The sequence below is a fragment of the Callithrix jacchus genome, chromosome 9 (assembly GCF_049354715.1).
Source record: "Callithrix jacchus isolate 240 chromosome 9, calJac240_pri, whole genome shotgun sequence".
NCBI lineage: Eukaryota > Metazoa > Chordata > Mammalia > Primates > Cebidae > Callithrix > Callithrix jacchus.
In genome coordinates, this window is record NC_133510.1 from 52,220,967 (window position 1) to 52,243,158 (window position 22,192).

The 22,192-nt window shown below is 38.2% G+C and overlaps 1 protein-coding gene and 2 pseudogenes across 8 annotated transcripts in view; all 3 read left to right on the forward strand.

Annotated features, from left to right (window-relative positions):
* The window catches only part of GRIP1 (glutamate receptor interacting protein 1), a 726,295-nt gene that overhangs the window by 75,318 nt on the left and 628,785 nt on the right, over positions 1–22,192 (forward strand). The window lies entirely within an intron of this gene.
* On the forward strand, positions 19,374–21,638 carry LOC144577589 (heat shock cognate 71 kDa protein pseudogene; annotated as a pseudogene). Its single transcript, XR_013521771.1, has one exon. The product of XR_013521771.1 is annotated as a heat shock cognate 71 kDa protein pseudogene (transcript).
* Positions 19,374–21,638, forward strand: LOC100390045 (heat shock cognate 71 kDa protein pseudogene; annotated as a pseudogene). The gene has a single exon (XR_088883.7). The product of XR_088883.7 is annotated as a heat shock cognate 71 kDa protein pseudogene (transcript).

Sequence of the window (22,192 nt, forward strand, 5' to 3'; positions counted from 1 at the left end):
CAAAAACCTTTCTTTATTGAAAGTTTATAAAAAAGCATTTAACTGCCCCTTGAATAACTGGATAAATGAACAAACCATACTATGTATCAGAATTTGAAACAAGAACTGAAAACACCTAAAACATGGAACCAAACTCAACCAGCTAACATTTAAAAATATAGGTCCTTAGCTGGGTGTGGTGGCTCACACCTGTAATCCCAGTACTTTGGGAGGCCAAAGCAGGTGATCATTTGAGTCCAGGAATTCAAGGCCAGTCTGTGCAACATGGGAAAGCCCATCTCTACAAAAATTAAAAAATTAGTCAGCTGTGATGGTGTCTGCTTATAGTCCTAGCTACTCTGGAGGCTAAGGTGGACGAATCACTTGAGCCCAGGAGGCAGAGTTTGCAGTGAGCCGAGATTGTGCCACTGCCCTCCAGCCTGGACGACAGAGTGAAACACCTGTCTAACAAAAAAAAAAAAAGAGGAAAAGAAAAAGAAAAAAGAATTTCTAGAACACCAGAGAAGTAGCGCACAGGCTATGTGAGTTCCTAGTAAATATTTGCATGTTTCTTTGCTTATTTATTTATTTTTGAGATAGGGTTTCACTCCCATCACCCAGGCTGGATATTTGCATATTTATTGATCAAGGAATAAGTGGCACCATTAGATTAAAAGAAAGAATTAACTAGCACCATTATTTTACACTATCAGGAAAGATTATTGTTTGGAGTCCTTTCTTAATTACTTATTGATTTGAAGAATTTGCTACTAGAAGAAACTCTTAAGTTTATTTATTGTTTCTTTTGTCACTTGTTTCTTTTGTCCTGACCTCTAGTTTTATAAATGAGGAAACAGAGACCCTGGGGGCTAAATGAATTGACCTTACCTAACTACCTATTGACTCATGCAGACCTGGAAATCAGGCTACATTTACCAGGGCACAAAGGAAGGGGAAGTGTTCATCCCATGGCTTTCCCAGGCTTTTGCACACGTTCTTGTAGTGCAGTTGACTGGGCATTCACAAAAGCAGTAGTTGATAAGAGTGGCAGAAAAAGAGGGACTGAAAGGGGATGTTTTCTAACTTGCTAATTTTTGCTAGGCCCAGGGAGAATCGGAGTTGAGTGAGTACTACTCTTTGGTGTCACTCTGTGGACTTATGACCTTCTTAATGAAAGGTCAGCTTAGTAGGCTGTTGAAAAAACCAGGCTAAGTAATGCTCCTTTGGAGAAGATATTGTTTGGGGTGGAATACTTGCAGTTGGATTGCAAAGATGACCTGTCTTGTTCATGTGGGTAGATTTTCTCTCTGACAACTTACCTCTGTTCCTTCATATTTGTAAGAGGAGGCACTACTCTGCATCTCACTCTCCAGAAAGCAGAGACGCTTAGCATTCTACTCTGGCTGAGACTTGTATGGAAGGGGAAAAAATGAGTAGGTTGATAAGAAGGCAAGGTCTAAAGGACAGTCTCTGCTGTCAAAAAAGTAAAAGTCTGGATTCCCATCTCTCATTGTACTTTATCTCAAGAATTATTACCATCTGTCAGTATCATTGGTTCTTTCAACAGGTACTGGTTGAGTGTTTACTACCAGTGAGGCACTGTTCTAGGTGTTGGGGGTATCACAGTGAACAAACCAATAATAACCCTTGTCTTCACAGAACTTACATTATGGTAGCAGGAGACAATGAATTATATTTCAACTTCCCAACCTGCTCCCTTGATATTCTCTCTCAGATTCTTATTCCTCATGCTTTCCTAGAAACATCTAGGAGTTCAGCTCTATTCCCATGTATTTCACCCTCTTCTGACCCCTGCTTAGGCTTTACTGTAAACCAGAAGGCACATGTACTCTTGATGAATCCTTTATTTGTCCAACAGACCCTAAACGGGTAAAACTCTTATATACTGTCTTTTTAGATTTATATGATACTTCTGAGCTTCTTAGAATTTCTATGGGGAATTCCAAATCTCTCCAAATGACTTTTAGATAAGAATTTTGTCACACAAGCGTATCACTTGCTTGAATGGTGATGTGCATTCAGAAGGAGTGTAGGAATCAAGATTTGTGATTAAGTAATATATTAGATTTAGGTCTGCTAGGGGCAAGGCATTTTAGGCTGGAGAAGAGCATATCTCAAGAGCGAAAATCAGGATGAGAAGTAAGCTGCACATTTTAAAAAAGATGACCCTGAATTTTAGATACAAAACTACTAAGTACTTTTGATCAAAATGAAATCAATAACTGTTACTGCCCGTTGTCCAGAGGCACATGCATTACAGTGATGGAGTTGTTTTTCAGTGTCCTCAGTGAAGGATCTACAAGTGACATGCCATCTTGATTAAACAAACCAAGATTTTGATTTGCAGTGCTTTTTTAGCACAGGATGAGATGTCTCAGAAGTAGTAGGTGTTAATGAAAATGTCATTTTATCTTTGAAAGCCTGAGTGGCAGTGCTCATTTTTCCACTTTAACATGATAAGAGAAAAACCTAAACTTTAATGGTATCAGTCCTTATTACTCTATTTCCATTAGAAGGGTGATTTAGCCTCAAATTTTGTACCCAGGAAGTTGAGATTGGATCAGATATAATAAAGTTGTAAATGAACATGTCCTAGAGCTCTACGATAGAAGGAAATTTAAACAGTGACAATTTTATTTTAAAAATAACTCCTGAGGTGTTTAATTATAGTAGGATAATGCTGATATCACTGATTTACTTTATTTATTGTGTAGGTTCATTATGTTTAGATTTTGAACAGCTTTAATTGCCTTCTTATAACATATTTTCCAAAGGTGGCTGCCACAATATATCTCATACTGCAAGCTCTTCATACAATATAAATTGACATTCTTTCCATTGATTGGTGGGGCCTATGTCTTTCCTCTTTGAGCTTGGGCTGCCTTTGTGACTGCCTTGACCAGTATTGCAAGTGATACTATGTGACTTCTAAAGCTAGGTCATAAAAATGCCATTTACTACTTCCACCTTATTCCTTAGGCATGCTGCTTGGAATCCAGGCAGCATGCTGTGAGAAAATGTGTACATATACTGGCTGATGTCCCAAACCAAGGTTCTACCTAGCAGCAAGCATCACCTCAAAGAGTAAGTTTTCAGATGATTCTAAGGCATAGAACCACCTCCTCCCCACTGTGTTGTAGCCACCCCAGATGACAATATGTGGATCAGAGAGGAGCCCTGTCTAGATTGCTGATTCATGAGTAAAATAAAATAATTTCTGTAGTTTGAAACCAACTTTGGGATTGTTTATTTCACAGCGGTAGGTAACCAGAATGCATGGCTAGCATACCCAGATATAAATAAGCCTTATTAATCACCATTCTATAAGGGGCTAATTACTTAGATTGAGTACACTAGGGAAGAATATCTTGACTCTAATAGTCAAACAAAATTCATGGGATTTAGTCAACAGATAATACAATCTGAATGGGTTTTTAGTGTGGTTGAGAGTGAGACTATACAGCTCTATCAACAGAGTTGATAGTTCTGGGCAAGTTACTTAGTTTTTTCATCTGTAAAATGGGGATAATCCTAATATAATTACCTCATAGAGCTGTTGTGAGTATTAAATGAGTTTGCACACCTAAAGCTCTTAGAACAATACCTGGTACACAGTAAGCACTCAATAAATGTAAGATAATTTAGCATCAATGTGCCGCTGATGTTTTATGAAGACAATCTAAAGATTTGTTGAGAGCAGTCAACCCACAACTGATTATGATTACCTCATAGCTTTCTACATGTTCTTACATATGATAAATTGGACAGGCTACACAGCATGACTTTTGAGACTAGTTCCAGATTTATTTTTGTCAGATGTTTTGATGAGAGGCTTTGATCAGTGGGGAGAGGGAAATAATTCTGGTCCAGACTGGATTTTCCTCATGCTTTTGCAGCTGCTGGGATGTCTAGGTTTTGCTGTAGGCTCATTATAACTATGTCTTCCTCTTTGCTTATGCTCTTGAAATACAGTCTTTAAGTATAGACTAGAGGCTTAATTTGTCTGTGGATTTCTAAGTGTGGCTTTGCTTCTCTCGGGTTTGTTCTGCAAATTGCTGGCTGTGGTCACGAAATGTTGTATCTCTAACCTGAACATTCCCATCTTTGTTTTCTTTGCTACAATCGACATCTTCTGTGTGCTGCAAAGATAGGAGTCAGGTTTTAAATCTCCCTTAGTAGGAAGAGGTGCTTCCTGCCTGGAGTCAGATTTGAAAATAGATATGCCATTGTGCAAGAACAGACACCAGGATACTCCCTGGGCAAGACTATTAAGTATACCCTGAATATCAGCAGCCAAGGGCAATACTGTTTAATCACTTCATGCACAGTACCCTGTAGGTTACACAGATGATACTGGCGGATGAAGTGTATGCATTAAATTTAACCGATTGGGCTTTTATTTCAGATACTTTCTGAATTATTTTGAAAATGTAGATAAACTCTATCAAATCCATATAAAACACAAGGAAAATATTTAAAACTTTATGTTGGTTATATTATTAAGTTACAGTAAATAAAAAAGCTTTATCATGATGCAGTTATTAAAATAATTACCTAAAGTACTTTAGTTTAGTGAAAAAACATTTACTAGTAAATTGGGTTCTTGAAAAATATTACTAAGCATTAAAATTACTTAAACATGTACATTCATGGTCAGTAATATTACAACTGGTCTTGTCATTAAATGTTAATAATATTTTGAGCTCTTAATAATAACAATACCTTATATTTATATGGCATTTTATTAACAAAGCACTTTAACACACCTGTCTGAGTAGGAAGGGAGAATGTTATTAATCTCTTAATTTATAGAGAAAAGAAAACTGCTCCAGCTAAACCTGGAAAAGACTAAATTAGTTAGAATTCCACTTGGCTGTAAATAACAGGACCCAAAGGAGGTTTCTTTTTCTTTTGTAACAAAATGTCAAGAGAAATGCAGTCCAGTGGTGAGGTGGCACTGCCATGATGCCATAAGGGACCCAAGTTCACATAGGTTTTGTGCTCATCGATATAAGATGACAGCTCCAACTGCAGGCATGGCATGTACATTTCAGGAAGGAAGAAGAAGGAGGGAAAAGTGCCAGAAGCTAATGAAACCTGATTTTATCCCCCCCCCCCCCGCTTTTTTAATCAAGAAAACAGTAGCTTTTCTAGTAGCCCTATTCATTAGACTGCTGCTTACATCTTATAAGTCATATGGCCCCTACTAACTTCAAAGGAATTGTGTTAGGAATTGTTGGATAACCAGTTATCCCACCTTAGCAACTTAGAACCACAAACACGTATTGTTTCAAAGTTCCTGTGGGTCAGAAATTGAGTAACAGCTTAGCTGGGTGCCTGTGTCTCAAGGTCTCTCACAAGGAAATAGTCAAGGCATTAGTTGGGGCTGCAGTTTCATTTAAGACTTGAGTGGGGGTGAATCCACTTCTAAGCTCACTGATGTGATTGTTGGAAGAATTCAATTTCTAAAGGGTCGTTGGACTGACAGCTGCAGATTCTGACTTCCTGTTGGGTGAAGTTCCCTGTTTCTTGCTATGAGGGGCCTCTTCCACAGGGCAGGTCATAACATGGTAGATGACTTCCCTTACAATGATCAACAGAATGAGAGAGAGAAGAGTAAATGGAAGCCAGTTTCTTTCAGCCTAAGTTTGGAAGTGACATTACAACACTTTTGCCTTGTTCTATTTGTTATAGGTGTCACTAGGTCCGGCCCACACTCAGCCAGGGTGGAATATATAAGGACATGAATATCAGGGGGTGGGGAATGTTAAGAGCCATCCTAGCAGTTGCCTACCACAGAAGTCAAGGAAGGCTAATGATTTTAATTTTTATGCTCCCATCACACGCAAAATCAAGACAGGGAGATTGGATATTGGGTATGCAGTTAGCCATTGCTATCGCAGAGAGTTAAAAAAAAGTAAAAGAGTAAAAAAAAGTACAGAGTTTGGAGACAGAAATAACTGGATTTCAGTGCTAAGTCTGCCACCTATTAAATGAGTGACCTTTGACCTTCTGTTTTCTCAACAAAGTCACAGAGTTATTTTCCAAATTAAATGATATAATATAGTATAACAGTGTTCTTTGTAAGTTCTCAATGAAAGGTGACTCTCCCATGACTATGTAGTAGAGCTGTAACTAGAATTCAGTTTCCCTGAAGGTAATAGCAGTGATTTTTCTCAGTATAACACAATGTAGCCCAGACACATGAATTCTGAGATTGGGAGTGTAGAAGCCTAACGTTTAGGCATTTTACTTTTTCACTTAGAAACTACTTTCTTTTCTCAGCAATGCTGAGTACTCCTGCAACTGTGTTGTTGGAATACCTACACCAATTTAACAGTGTGACTTCCTTTATTTTTGAAAAATTTGTTTTGTTTATCCTTGGAAGTAGAGGCTTTATCTTTTTAAACCATCTTTGGGTTAGATAAAGGTATACCAGAACCTTGCTGTAAAGCTAAATTTTTTTCTTTTCTACTTTTCAACCTGAAGTCTAAATTACAATTTTGGTAATACATAGGAACTTACTCTTTAGGTGAAATTCCTTTTTTGTCCCTTTGAGTACACTGAATAGTCTATCTCTAGAATTCAGCATATTATTATAACAGGATTAGTTGCTTAACATTATAGTCATTTATACTTGCCCAGTTATTCATTCAAAAAATATATTTTGAACATTTGCTTTATGCAGGGCACCAAGGAACTTGCTGTGAGGCAGACAGACATAACAATATAGTTTTGAAATTAAGGAATTTACAATGTGAAAAGAGAAGTAACATGTGAACACAAATAATTATAAGAAGATAGTTTTTTTTTAAAAAGTCATAATAAGCACTATGTGTTAAGGAGAGTTCTAGAGAGGAAGGGATCACTTCCAGCTTGTAGATCATAGGGAAGATTGCTCTACTGCCTGGCCAACTCCTGATTAGGGATGATGCACATTAAGCACTTGAAAGAGACTTGCTGACATTGTCACCTTCTATGCTTAAGTGCTTGGTTGACATAAATAGGAGCTTTGATTACTATAATTCAATTGGAATAGAAGGCCTTTTAAATCTAAATGCTTAACCTCTCTGCCCTAGGAAAGGTAGGAAACAGCACATTTGCAGAAGGGATTTGGCTCTGTTATATCTGGGTCCTTTATGTTGTCTAGTGGTAATTTGGCCAATGCTCAAAACACAGAAGTGGAGAACAAGTCACAAGAGCAGAGGAAGATAAAACACACTGAGTAGACACAGTAACATGGATACACTGAATAATCAAAATTTCATCCAGTGTGGATTTGTGATAGAGGCACTATTGCATGCTGGTGAAGAAGCTGGCTCTGGAGTCAGCCTGCCTGAGGCTGTCAAACTGTGGTTCTGATGCTTTCTAACCATGTGACCTTGGTCAAGTTAGTTTCTTCTTGTCTGTTTTCTCATTTATATAATAAGGATAATATTTTATTTCACAGACTTGTAAGAATTAAATGAGGTAATACATATGAATTCTTAAAGGAGCATCTGGTGAGTGGTGAGCTCTCAATATATGTAAGCTATTATTATTGTTTGAAGTGTGGTAAATTTCCAGAATGCCAGTCACTTACATTCAAACAGAAGTACAAAATACTTTTTCAGAGGCAAAGAGATTAGCTGTTTATAGCATTTCATGTCCTCATAGATAACTGAGAATTGAAGAGACTTAGTGAGTGGTACCAGATTGTGAGTCTTCTGATCTGGCGGTCTGAAGCCTTACAAAAGAGGGGTGCTTAGAAGCCTCACTGGCATTCTCCTAATATAATCATCCTAGTGTGTATTTGCTTCCTAGGGCTATACAAATTGGGTGGCCTAAAACAACAGACATTTATTCTCCTTCAGTTCTGGAGGCTAGAAGTCCAAAGTCAAGGTGATAGCAGGGCCAGGTTCCCTCTGAGACCCTAGGTAGAGTCCTCCCTTGCCTCTTCCTAGCTTCTAAGATTGGCCATCCATCCCTGGTGGTCCTTGGCTTATAGCTGCATCTCAGCAGTTTCTGCCTCTCATCACATGGCATTCTCCCTGTGTGTGTTTTCATATGTCATATGTCATTTTCCTCTTGTAAGGACAGCCATCATGTTAGATTAGGGTTTACTAGTGACTTCATCTCAACTTGATTACATCTGCAAAGACTCTATTTCCAAATAAAGTCACATTTATGTCATAGATACAGATATATATCTTTCTGCGGGTTACAGTATAACCCACAACATGGTGTCTCTCAAAACTGAGGTTTGTTCTATATGAGTTCATGGCCGTAATATCAACAACAACAACAACAACACTCTGAGGTTTGGAGCTCTCGGAGGGCTTGAGAGGTGTTTTGATTGGTTCCTGAAGACAGCAGCTGTAGTGCTCTTAACTTTTTCATGGTGGCTCATGTGGGGTATTCTATAAACTAGGGTAGCCAACTCATTTTCACTCCTGCATTCACTCATTGAGTTTTTTTCGCCTTGCCAAAACATGTGAATTCATATAAGAGCAAAAGTAATTTCAGAATTATCTAGTGGTAATGGTACCTGCAAGATGACAGGTGGCTCTTTTTTTTTTTTTTTTTTTTTAGAAGAGAAGTTTTGTGGCTTGGGGATAGTATATAAATCCTCAAGTGGGGTCATGGGGATCAAATGTTTGTGATTTATTGCTATACAGGAAGAAAAGTGTATTTTCTGTTTAATTCTTTAGAAGAGTCACACATGGGATCCCAGCGGGTTCAGTAAATCATATATCCTGGGGGAGGAACCCAGATGGTGTAAAGCTACTGACCTAGCACAGAGACTGAGGCATGCTGCTGGAGGCGTAAAGCTTGGCCGGCTTCTATGGGCTTGGGCTGAGGTTGTGTCACGGTCTACCACTTTGCCATTTGTCCCCGTGGATCCTGAAACCTGCAGATAAAATTTTTAAAGGCTTAGCTCTCTGTAATTTAAGAAGGAACTTGGTTAGAAGTCAGACAAGTGAAAGAAAATGAAATGTCATTGCACAAAAGGAAAATGACCAATCTGGTGGAAATGTAGTATTTTTAAAAATAGCTTTTTTCCCATTAGTTATTTTTATCTACTTTTTGTCTTATCTTTTGAAGCCAACACTTTTTTTTTTTTGGCTGAAATCTAGTAACATTTAATGTTTGGGACAAAAGAGAAGACAGCTAATCTGAGGCCAATGAGAGAAAGGAATCCAAAGCCTGATGGCTGGGCCCTGTCAGCTATGCAGTAGCATTTCCTCCCTGGGAAAAATATGGGCAGTTCGAGGGACACTTGAGATGTTAACATATAAGACAGAGGCTGAGCAGGGAGAGAGTGGTCATTTCAAATTACATGGTTAAAAATAGGTAAATCAAAGTTACATGTGTTCGATTTGATGTATGTGCTTTTTTATTTTGGTTTATGATTCAAACCACTTACACTTTATCTCTGTAGAAGTGCTTTTAAATCAGACTTTCAAAAGTATTAGTGAATAGTGCTTTTTAATTTTTTTAGTATAATAAAAAATAGTTCCTTGCTTCTGTGTGTGAATATGCACTTTACATATCAAAAAGTAATCTTAAAAATCCACACGGTTGAGTCTATTTATTAACTCTTGTTTACATAGTTTCTGGGTTTGGATTTGAAGTCTAAAATGTAAAACTATGAAAAGAAGAGCCCAGGCCAGGTATGATAGTTCCAGCCTGTAATCCTAGCACGTTTGAAGGCCCAGGCAGGAGCTTTGCTTGAGCTTAAGGGTTTGAGATCACTCTGGGCAACATAGCCAGACTCCATCTCTACAAAAAATAAAAATGAAAAAACAATTAGCCAGTTATGGTAGTGTGCATGTGTAGTCCTAGCTACTGGAGAGGCTGAGGTGGGAGGCTCAGTTGAGCCTAGGAGTTCAAGACCATAGTAAACTATGATTGTGCCACTGCACTCTAGCCTGGGTGAAAGAGCAAGACACTCCCTCCCCACTGCAAAAATGCTCAGGTCTAGAACTGACTGTAGTAATAAAAAAAAAGACATTCTTCAGTGCTATAAAACTTGGGTGTTATGTCTTAAATTGGCTATTATTCTTACATGCAACAACATAACAATGAGAAAAAGAAGCCAGATACAAAAAAGCATGTATTGTATGATTCCCATTTATATAAACTTAAAAATGGACAAAACTAATCTATGGTGTTAAAAGTCAGAATTGTGGTGTCCTTCAGGGAGAGGTAAACACTCAGAAGGGGCACCATGGGGTCTGCCAGGTTCTGGTACTGAGCCAGTTCGTAATCTAGAGACTCACAACTTGAGTGTATTCATTAAACTCTTCATCTAATCATTTGTACACTTTTCTGTGACCTTTATGTTACATTTTAAAGAAGTTAAAGAGATATGTTAAAGAACTTAATGGGCATTCTTTATAATAATTTTATTCTAAAAAACGTAAATTTAGGAGGCTTGTGATGTATCTTTTTGAAAGTTTGACCTCAACTTAATCATGGCAGATTTGGGAATGCTAATGTTTATATATGTACTTTCATAATTATACCAGAATTGATGAATCTTTCTCTGGGAGCTGTCCATTGATGTTCCTTGTAATTAGCAACCTGCTTCTGTTTCTGAAATTGTATTTTCAATCATATAAGTGTGTTCAAAGCCCTCAGCAGGGACCAGAATTAGATACAGTTTATATTCAGTTCAGAACACAGAATTTGTTTCTCAAGTTTCTCATTAGCTTGGCAGTTTATAAACTTAAATTTGTGTATGTGAGTTTTAGGAATCCAAGAACTGGACAAAAAAGAGAGAAAAAGAGAATATTAAGGTTGTAAAAAAAGTTCAGAAGAGTGGCGATAAGTAGAAATAATGACATTTAGAAGGCACAAGTATTCAGATAGTCATTCAGAAGCAGGATGATGAAATATTCTTTTGGCCCGACACATCATACTTATTCAACCTTTGTATTTAGCTTCAATTGTTGGTTGAATGGACACAGCTGTTCACACTGTAGAAGTAGTGGTAGTGATGATTTTGGATAAGGAGTGTAGATTTTGCTTTAAATATCACTCATTTAAAATACTTTCATTCTTTGCCAGTGATATGATATATGATATGGTATACATGTCACATTACTTGTCATGCATAAACCTACTCTTTAGAAACAAGGCATTTAGAGGCGAAATGTTTAAATGAAAATATATGTGCAAGATAAATGGTGTAAATACACACACAATAACAATAAAAATATTTGATACATTTTGCATTTGTTTGTATGTCAGTCAAATAATAAAGTCTAGCTTTCTAATAGAAAAATGACAAAGGACTGGATTGGACAGTCTATGAGGAGAGATATATAAATCACTGATATATATATGAAAATATGTTAAGCATCACTGATAATCAAAGAATCACAAATTAAAATTTTATCTATCAAATTGGCCAAATTGAGAAAAACTGATGATAGTTAATGTTGGTTAAGTTTGAAGGAAATCGGGAGTGCCAATGGGCATAATCTTTCCAATGGGAAATTAAACAGCATATATCAAAATTCAAAATGCACATACTCTCTGACCAAAGGCAGATACAGGGTTTGTGGAGCCTAAGCCTATGCAACTGGGGAAGGGAGAGAGTTCTTTCAAAAAAGGATTCCAAAGTTGTAAATACAAAATTAGATATGACATTAAATATTTAGTTTGAGAAAAACATCACCACAAATTTTTATGAGATTGGTAAATACTATAAACATTACAAAATCCATCTCTATGAGGCAAACTTGAATCAGTCTGGCTCTAGGGCATGGCTTTTAACAGCTGTGCTCTGACTGCCTCAGAATGCATCATTGATCTCTGTTCGTTGTTGACTACTAAAAACCAAAACACATTCTCAACTTCTTGCTACCTCTGGTGCTAGTGCCCTGGTCCAAACCTCCATCATGTCTCTCTTGGATCATGGGAATACTCTCCTAACTGGTCTCTGTAGTTTGCCCTTGAACAGAATGCATGTATTACATTTTTCACATTTTTAGTCATTTTCTGACATGCCTCTATTTTATTTCTTGTATTATTTTGGTTACTCTTCGATTGCCTTTTCATATGACAATGATTTTGTACTATTTTTTACAAAGAGACAGGAAAGATAAGTCTTCTAGCATAGTAGATGGAAATCTGTTTTTCAATTTTAATAGTTGCATAAATCCTGAAAATTATCACGTGCACACTTATTTGCTATTTGTAGCACTGCCACAGGTTTGTTGCATTTCTAATTGCATATCCTGCATTATTGAATATGTTTCTGATGGAAGAGAGCTTTCATTTAGTCTAGCTACTGATGAAAACTGAACCCTTTGTTTACCTAATGACTGGAAGAATTTTCTACAGACTAGCTTGTGGCTCTGTACATTTTAAGTCCTGTTTCTCCTTCACTACTCATGTATTTCTGGTGCCAGGCTTGGCAAGAGGTGTTCTCAGTGTGATGTGACCTCTGGCCTTGCAGGGTGAGATGGAATGAGGTGCAGTCGGAATATCCCTGGACATTTCTAGTCTGGAACAGCTATCAATAACCTGTCCCTGGAAGTGACCTCAAATCCATATAAAATAGCCACTAAACCAAAATAAAGTATAATCCCAAAGTCAGTTTGACCCACCAGATTCCAAAAATGCCCATGGCTCCTCCAGTGCATTCAATGTAAGGGGAAGTTTGGTGAGAGGAACATTGCAATGGATGGCAACAGCAGTCATAAGAGATCCAGTTAAAATATTTTATTTTTACAAATTTTACAAAAACACAGAACACATTTTGAGGACCTCTTTTATATGTTGGAAGAAGATTTAGCAAATGAAGGACCCTGAGAATTAAACTTAATTAGACACTTAATATATGTGCCTCTGTCTATGACCAGGTTACTTTTAAGAATTTATCATAAGGAAAGTGTGCAGTAAAAATCAATAATAGCAAACATTTGTTGAACACTTACTGTATGCCAGACACCTTGCTAAGACTTCATTTTGACTTTTTATAATGAGCATTTTATTTCCATATTATATTAAAAATTCCAGAGAGCAATATCTGTGTTTAAATGAGAATTTAATTTAGACAGTGTCAAAATCACGATCATTTTTACTTCATCCTTTCACTTCAACTTTTTTATGGACCTGGGTTTATTTAATTTATACACCAACTACATAGTGAATGCTAGGCAGTGTTCTAGATGTTGAAATCTCTGCCTTCATGAAGCTTACATTTTAGTTGGATGAGATACTCAATAAATAAGTTAACAAATAAGATAAATAAGTGAAGTCTATTATCACACGTTGGATAGTTGTAATTACAAAGAGAAACAATACAGTAAGCGAGGAGGTAAGAAATATGTGTATGTATGGAGTGGGAGTTGAGATTTTAGATGGATCACTTCATGGAGAAGGTAACATTTCAGTAAAAACCCTGCCAGGTGCGGTGGCTCACGCCTGTAATCCCAGCACTTTGGGAGGCCAAGACGGGCAGATCACCTGAGGTCAGTAGTTCGAGACCAGCCTGGCCAACATGGTGAAACCTTGTCTCTACTAAAAATACAAAATTAGCCAAGTGTGGTGGCAGGTGCCTGTACTCCCAACTGATCGAGAGGCTGAGGCAGGAGAATCACTTGAGCCTGGGAGGTGGAGGTTGCAGTGACTGAGATCATGCCACTGTACTCCAACCTGAGTGACAAGGTGAGATTCTGTCTTTAAAAAAAGGCCCAAAGGAATTTAGGCAGCTTTATAAGCCATAGTAGAGATTTTAGCTCGTCCTTTGAGCGAGGTAGGAATCATTTGGACTATGTTAAGGAGTTACATGATCTGACATGTTTTTAAAGTATCCCCCCTCCCCGCCCTGGCAACTGAATTAGGAATAGAAGAGGTTAAGGGTTAACAGGAAGATGGGTTAGCAGGTGTCCTAGTGACCTGGTGGGAGATGAGGTGGGTATGGACCAGGGAGGCAATGCTACCGGTAGTGAGAAGGGACCAGATTTGTTGGTCTTTAGTCCTTACTCCTACATCTGTTTGGGGGATTCCAGGGCAGTCACAATATAGTTCTTAAGGCCACCCCTGGTAAGACTGACTCTAGGTCCTGCCATTCATGATGGGGAAGATGACTTAAAGGGACTTTTGATTATGGCTCATGCTAACTTATTTCTTCAGAACTGGAAAGACAAAAACAAATGTTCTAAAGTTTACACAAAAAGACCTAATTGCAAGGACATAGATTCATATCTTTCATGCTTTGTCTTCTAGTCAATTGTTATTAAGAAGTAGCTTTACAAATTTGGGCTAATTAATGTCAAGATGGAAATACTCTTTTTCTGTTACTTTGTTTAGAATTTTTAAATTGTAGCCATTGCAGTTGCTAGTTTAATATTATTATAAAAAGAGAGAGAAAGAAATGAACAGAAAAAGAAAAAGAAAATGCTTTCAAACTGTGTAATGTAGGAAAACTCTAAGAGTTTAATATTCAATATGCCAAAGGGTCTTATATAATTTTAATGCCTGGTTTACATTAGGATGATAGTAAAGAGAAGCCACACCCATCAAATAGTTGATGCACTTTTACTTGCTATGTACTCTTGGAAAAGGCAATATGGTATCTACAAAATTACTTGAAGGTCATGTTATATGTGGTCTTTTGCTGGATGGCATTGGAATGAATGACCATTTGAGGTAACAGAATTCTTTCCCGGAGTTCTTGAAAAATAGCATAAACACTGGCAGAGCTATGATGCTTTGATTTAAGCCAATAGAGGTGAGATTTTTTTGATAATTCCATAGGTCTTTTGATTTAGGAAGATGAATTTATTCAGAATTCAAAAATCTTTTCAAAATACACCCACCTATATGGAGGCGGTAGAATCTGAACCAGGGGAATTACAAATGGCTTTAACAGACGAAAAGAGAGGTTTTGAAGTACATTTTCCTTCAAAAGAAAAAAAACCGTTGTCATGTCAAAGGAGAAAAAAGTTAAAGAAGAAAACCTACCCCAAATCCCTGAATAACCTACATAGTGTGGGGTTTTTTTTTGTATTAAGGAATGTTTTTAATATTTTAAAAATACTTTTCAACCATGGTTCTACTGAAAATGACAGTTTTACATGACATATAGATTTACAAAAATTACATGTTACCTTGTTAATAGAAAAAAAATGGTGGCAGTGTTTTAAAAAGACATTGAAGCAACTCTTGTGTGAAAATACACAGGTCGTATTGAAACAGAAACAAGCCTAGGCACTAAGGTTCCTAAGGTCTGCTTTCATCTCAGCCTTTTCATTTGTTGTGTTACATTTCACGGCTAGCATAAATACTGCCATTGTATCTCATTTTTCTTTCATCTTCTCCTCTCACCCCAGGCCCCTTTTAGAGGTCAGGAATTTCTCTGAGAATCTGAAGGCAGCTATGAAAGCTCTCCTCTAAATAATGTGCATGTATACGCAACAGATTTGCATGTAAGTTTAGGGGTTTCATGGTTTCTGGAAAGCATCTTTGGACCTCAGCTGACTGTGCGTGAATTAGAATGCATCGGTAAGAACATGGGGCTGGAAAATATACCATGTGAACAGTGGTTAGAGCATCTCACTGTGATGAACTAGAGAAATAAAAGCTTGAGGACCGGCCATTAATGAACTGTCACACATCTGAAGAGCTGTTATGTGGAAAGAAGTTTGTTTGGGGTTGTTTTAGAGCTAGGCAGTCCAACATGATAGCCACGGTCACGTGTGACTATTTCAATGAAAATTAAATTTAAAAAAATCAGCTTTGTACTCAATAGTAGCCACATTTCAAGTGCTCAGTGATCACATGACTGCTGAATTGGACTGTTTAGCCTTGTAGGAAGTTCTGTTGGACAGAGCTGCTCCAAAGTTTTGAACTTTCAACAGAGTGAATTATGGCAAGGCAGATTTCAGGTCATTTCTAACAAAACCATTCTATTAATTTTAGCTGTTTAGTGTCTATGCAGTTGAACCAGCTGCCTCAAAGAATAGTAAGCTTTCTGTCATTTGAAGGTCTCAGGCAGAGACTGGACTGCTACTTTTTGGAGTGATATAGAAGAGTTTTCTACCCAGAACTGTAGGATGTTAAAGTAGGAAGGAGACTCAGCAATTCAACATTTCTTTTACTACAGATGAAGACACAGATTCAGAGTTGGGCAATTTTGCCCAAAGGCCCACAACTGGTTAATGGCAAATGTTAGGTGTCCTCATGAATCCTAGTTTAGTACTTTTCCCATTCCACCCACTGACTAATGTTTTAACAACAAGGTCCTCACAGTTCTTGTTGAACAACACATTTCTGCTTCTGACATTTGCCAGCTTTTCCACTTATTTTCTCCCACTATTCTGCAACGAAAACTACACTTCAGCCAAGCTGAATTGGCTGTATTGAAACACATTATTCTCATTCCTGCCGCTGAGTCTTTGCTGTTGCTGTGCCCTTTATCAAAATGATATTTCTTCACAAATTGAATTCTACTTATTTTCTAACTTCTGCTCAAGTCCCAGAATATTCAAGCCCATACCATCTCTTCTCTTTGCTAAACTACCTTATTACAATGTATGCAAACATTTATACTCTCTATGATTATTATATTTTATCTTGTCACTGTGATGAACTTCTTAAAGATTGTACTTACTAGTTTCGTGTGTATATCCTTTTTCTGTCTCACTCACTAGAATATAAGTTCTTCGAGGGCAGGGACAATAGCTGTCTTTGTCACCATACCTAACTATCCAGTTACTATCTAGCACGTCTTAGCACCATAATGGGTACTCAACAAATATTTGTTGAATGAGTGAATTTGTTTTTCTCTTCCAGAACATGTGCTCTTATGCTAAGCTTGTCTTGAATTCTCAATAAATCGTTTTCTAAGCAAACATTTCTGTTTCTATAAAATAAGTATTAAAAATAGGAATATGAAAAAAAGCAAGGCACTTCAGCATGGAAAGAGCTTGAGAGTCCTCACTCCCTTCCAAACCTGAGCAAACTAGAACTTGATAAGTTTTCCTGGACCTATCAGCAATCTCAGGGAAAATTGCTTGCCACCCCAAAATCTGAAGAAATAGGTAAATTCAGAGTGTCACAGCTAAGATCTGCTTGCTTACAGCAGAAGCAACTGGAACCATAGACCAGAAGGGCCATTTAAATAGTAATTTTAATGAATTTTTGGAGGCTAAGTGTTGACCAGCTTGAGAGTGGAACTTATAGATACAGGAGTTTTAGAGAGGGTCTCACACATACATGGATTTTACCTCCTGAAACTGCATCGGGTTTTCACAGCAAAGAGCCAAGATAGGTCCTGTCCTGGCTCTGGCAAGGGGAAGGGAAAAGTAATGATTGTGAAATGCACCCAGGATGTTCTCTATAATAAAGACCTACTCTTCAAGGAAAAGGGCTTTACCAGAGTCTTATCCCATCTGGGGAGAAGATACTTCTCTGACTCAAGGCCCCTCTAGGGTTCTGTATCAACTAAGGGAGGAGGAAAAGGCTAAGAAACATTTGTAAAGGTCGCAGTACAGCAGCATAGGCCCACCAAAAGATTGAGTTGCAATCCTAAGAAGATGAAATGCTTGCCTTCCCTGCTCTTTAGCACCCAGCAATGGGGCTCCTTATAATAAAAGTGGATTACAGCAGAAAGAGCTGCAAGATGTTGACACTGGCCAAGGAGCGGGTCTTAGGAAAACCCAAAGACAACAGGAGAGATGAAAAAACAAGAAACAAAAACACTAGAGGACTTTGAAGCCTCTGATAGCCACATCTGTATCAAACAGTATATACAGCCCAATCTCAGATAAATCTCAAACTGAAGTCCTTTTCCTCATTTCCTGTTATCTATTACATCGTGTCTAGCTTTCAACAGAAAATTACACAGATGAGGCTGGGTGCATGGCTCATGCCTGTAATCCTAGCACTTTGGCAGGTTGAGTGAACAGATCACTTGAGCCCAAGAGTTCAAGACCAGCCTGGGCAACATGGTGAAACTCCATCTCTACAAAAATTAGCCTGCTGTGGTGGTGCATGCCTGTAGTCCCAGCTACTTCGGCTGAGATGGGAGGATCACTTGAGCCCAGGAAGTCAAGGCTGCAGTGACCTGTGACCACATCATTGTATTTCAGCCTGGGCAACAGAGTGAGATCCTGTCTCAACAAAGCACGCTAACAGTCAAGGAAAAACACTGGCTGTAGATAGAAAGCAAGCATCAGAATCAGACTCAGATGTGACGCAGATTTTGGAATTATCACACAGGGAATTTCAGTAGCTATGATTCATATGTTAAGGGCTCTAGTAGAAAAAGCAGATAACATGCAGTAATAGAGGGGTGATGTAAGCAGAGTGATGGAAGATCTAAGAAAAGATCAAAAGGAAAAGCTAGAAATTAGAAACGCAGTAGCAAAAATGAAGAATGCCTTTGAAGGGCCACTCAGAAGACTTAACATGATTTTTAAAAGTCTCAGTGATCTTCTTTGGAGATAGGCCAATAGAAACTTCCCAAACTGAAATGCAGAGATAAAAGGTAATGGGGAAAAAAAAGAGCCAGGCATGGTGGCTCACGCTTGTGATCTCAGCATTTTGGGAGGCCAAGGCAGGAGAATTGCTTGAGCCCAAGAGTTCTAGACCAGCTTGGGCAGCATAGTGAGACCCTGTTTCTACAAAAAATTTTAAAAAATTAGCCAGGCATGGTGACATATGCCTGTGGTCCCAGCTACTTGAGAGGCTAAAGGCTAAGGTGGGAGAATTGGTAAGATCACTTGAGCCTGGGAGGTTGAGGCTGCAATTAGCTATTAATGTCCCAATGCACTCCAGCCTGCTTGACAGAGTTAGACTATGTCTCAAAAAATAAATAAAAAAAAAAAGATTAAAAAAACAAAAAAGAAAAGAAGATGCAAGAACTTTGGCACAATTTTAAAAGGTGAAACATATATTTATAGGTACTTGGAAGATCAGAAGAAGTAAGAGAATGGAACAAAAAAATATTTGAAGTAATAATGACTGATAACTTTCCAAAATTTGTGACAGACATCTAACTTAAATTCAGATCCAAGAAGCTCAGAGAACACAAATTAGAATAAATTCCACAAAATCTGTACTTAGATATATGACATTCAACTTCAGAATATAAAAAGAAAATCTTGAAAGAAGCCTTGAGGTTTGGGGCATCACCTTACCTATAGAGAAACAAGAATAACAATTATAGTGGACTTCTCATCATAAACTATGCAAGTGAAGTAAAATACTTCAGAGTTGAAAGAAAAATAAACCCTCACCAACCTAGAATTGTAAATTCATAATAATTATCCTTCAAGTGTGAAGGAGAAATAAAGACTTTCTCACATAAGCAAAACTGAGGGAATTTATTACTAGCATGGCATATCTACTCTTTATAAAATGTTAAAAGAGCTCTCACTGAACTCCCCCTGCAGCTCTCGAGATTACTGTGGTATTCTTCGTTTTCGGGTCCAGGCCAACACGCCAGCAACCATGTCGAAGGGACCCGCCGTTGGTATTGATCTTGGCACCACCTACTCTTGTGTGGGTGTTTTCCAGCACGGAAAAGTAGAAATAATTGCCAATGATCAAGGAAACCGAACCACTCCAAGCTATGTCACCTTTACGGACACTGAACAATTGATCGGTGATGCCGCAAAGAATCAAGTTGCAATGAACCCCACCAACACGGTTTTTGATGCCAAACGTCTGATTGGATGCAGATTTGAAGATGCCATTGTCCAGTCTGATATGAAGCATTGGCCCTTTATGGTAGTGAATGATGCTGGCAGGCCCAAGGTCCAAGTAGAATACAAGGGAGAGACAAAAAGCTTCTATCCAGAGGAGGTATCCTCTATGGTTCTGACAAAGATGAAGGAAATTGCAGAAGCCTACCTTGGGAAGACTGTTACCAATGCTGTGGTCACAGTGCCCGCTTACTTTAATGACTCTCAGCGTCAGGCTACCAAAGATGCTGGAACTATTGCTGGTCTCAATGTACTTAGAATTATTAATGAGCCAACTGCTGCTGCTATTGCTTATGGCTTAGACAAAAAGGTTGGAGCTGAGAGAAACGTGCTGATCTTTGATCTTGGAGGTGGCACTTTTGATGTGTCAATCCTCACTATTGAGGATGGAATCTTTGAGGTCAAGTCTACAGCTGGAGACACGCACTTGGGTGGAGAAGATTTTGATAACCGAACGGTCAACCATTTCATTGCTGAGTTCAAGCGCAAGCATAAGAAGGACATAAGTGAGAACAAGAGAGCTGTAAGACGCCTCTGTACTGCTTGTGAGCGTGCTAAGCGTACTCTCTCTTCTAGCACCCAGGCTAGTATTGAAATCGATTCCCTATATAAAGGAATCGACTTCTATACCTCCATTACCCGTGCCTGATTTGAAGAATTGAATGCTGACTTGTTCCGTGGAACCCTGGACCCCGTAGAGAAGGCCCTTCGAGATGCCAAACTAGACAAGTCTCAAATTCATGATATTGTCCTGGTTGGTGGTTCTACTCGCATCCCCAAAATTCAGAAGCTTCTCCAAGACTTTTTCAATGGAAAAGAACTGAATAAGAGCATCAACCCTGATGAAGCTGTTGCTTATGGTGCAGCTGTCCAGGCCGCCATTCTGTCTGGAGATAAGTCTGAAAATGTTCAAGATTTGCTGCTCTTGGATGTCACTCCTCTTTCCCTTGGCATTGAAACTGCTGGTGGAGTCATGACCATCCTCATCAAGCGTAATACTACCATTCCCACCAAGCAGACACAGACCTTCACTACCTATTCCGACAACCAGCCTGGTGTGCTTATTCAGGTTTATGAAGGTGAGCGTGCCATGACCAAGGATAACAACCTGCTTGGCAAGTTTGAACTTACAGGCATACCTCCTGCACCCCGAGGTGTTCCTCAGATTGAGGTCACTTTTGACATTGATGCCAATGGCATTCTCAATGTGTCTGCTGTGGACAAGAGTACAGGAAAAGAGAACAAGATTACTATCACTAATGACAAGGGCTGTTTGAGCAAGGAAGACATTGAACGTATGGTCCAGGGAGCTGAGAAGTACAAAGCTGAAGACGAGAAGCAGAGGGACAAAGTGTCATCTAAGAATTCACTTGAATCCTATGCATTTAACATGAAAGCAACTGTTGAAGATGAGAAACTTCAAGGCAAGATTAACGATGAGGATAAACAGAAGATTCTGGACAAGTGTAATGAAATTATCAACTGGCTTGATAAGAATCAGACTGCCGAGAAGGAAGAATTTGAACATCAGCAAAAAGAGCTGGAGAAAGTCTGCAACCCCATCATCACCAAGCTGTACCAGAGTGCAGGAGGCATGCCAGGAGGAATGCCTGGAGGATTCCCTGGTGGTGGAGCTCCTCCCTCTGGTGGTGCTTCCTCAGGGCCCACTATTGAAGAGGTTGATTAAGCCAACCCAAGTATAGATTTAGCATTGTTCCACACATATAAAGCATTGAAGGACCTAAAATTGTAGCAAATTCTGTGGCAGTTTTAAAAAGTTGAGCTGCTATAGTAAGTTACTGGGCATTCTCAATACTTGAATATGGAACATATGCACAGGGGAAGGAAAGAACTAACATTGCACTTTATAAACACTGTATTTGTAAGTGGAAAATGCAATGTCTTAAATAAAACTATTTAAATTGGCAAAAAGAATGTTAAAAGAAATTCTTCAGAGAAAATGATAGTGATAGTTTAGGAACTTAGATCAACATTAAGAAAGAAGAACATCAGAGAAGGAATAAAGTAAGGTAAAATAAAATCTTTTGCTTTTTTCATTAATTAAGCTAAAAGAAACTTCATTTAAACTATTAAATGTAATAGTGTATTGGATAATTATAGGGTATGGTTGAGTGAAATGAATAACAACAATGTCATAAGAGATTGGAGAGAGGAATTGGAAATACTCTCTTATAAGGTAACTGCACTTCACATGAAATGGTATAATATTAGTTGAAATTGAACTTACATTAGTTTAAAAATGCGTATTAGAAACTCAAGTACCACCACTAAAAAAATTAAAAGAAGTATAATTGAAATGCTCAGAGAGGAGATACAGTGTTATATAAAATGCTAAATTAAAGCAGGAGAAAGAAGAACAAGAGGGGCACAATTAAGAGAAGGCAAAATAAGAAGAAATATAAAGGAGACCTAGAGTCACAGTCAAGTCCTTATTGTCTACAAGAAGCCCCCTTTAAATATGAAGC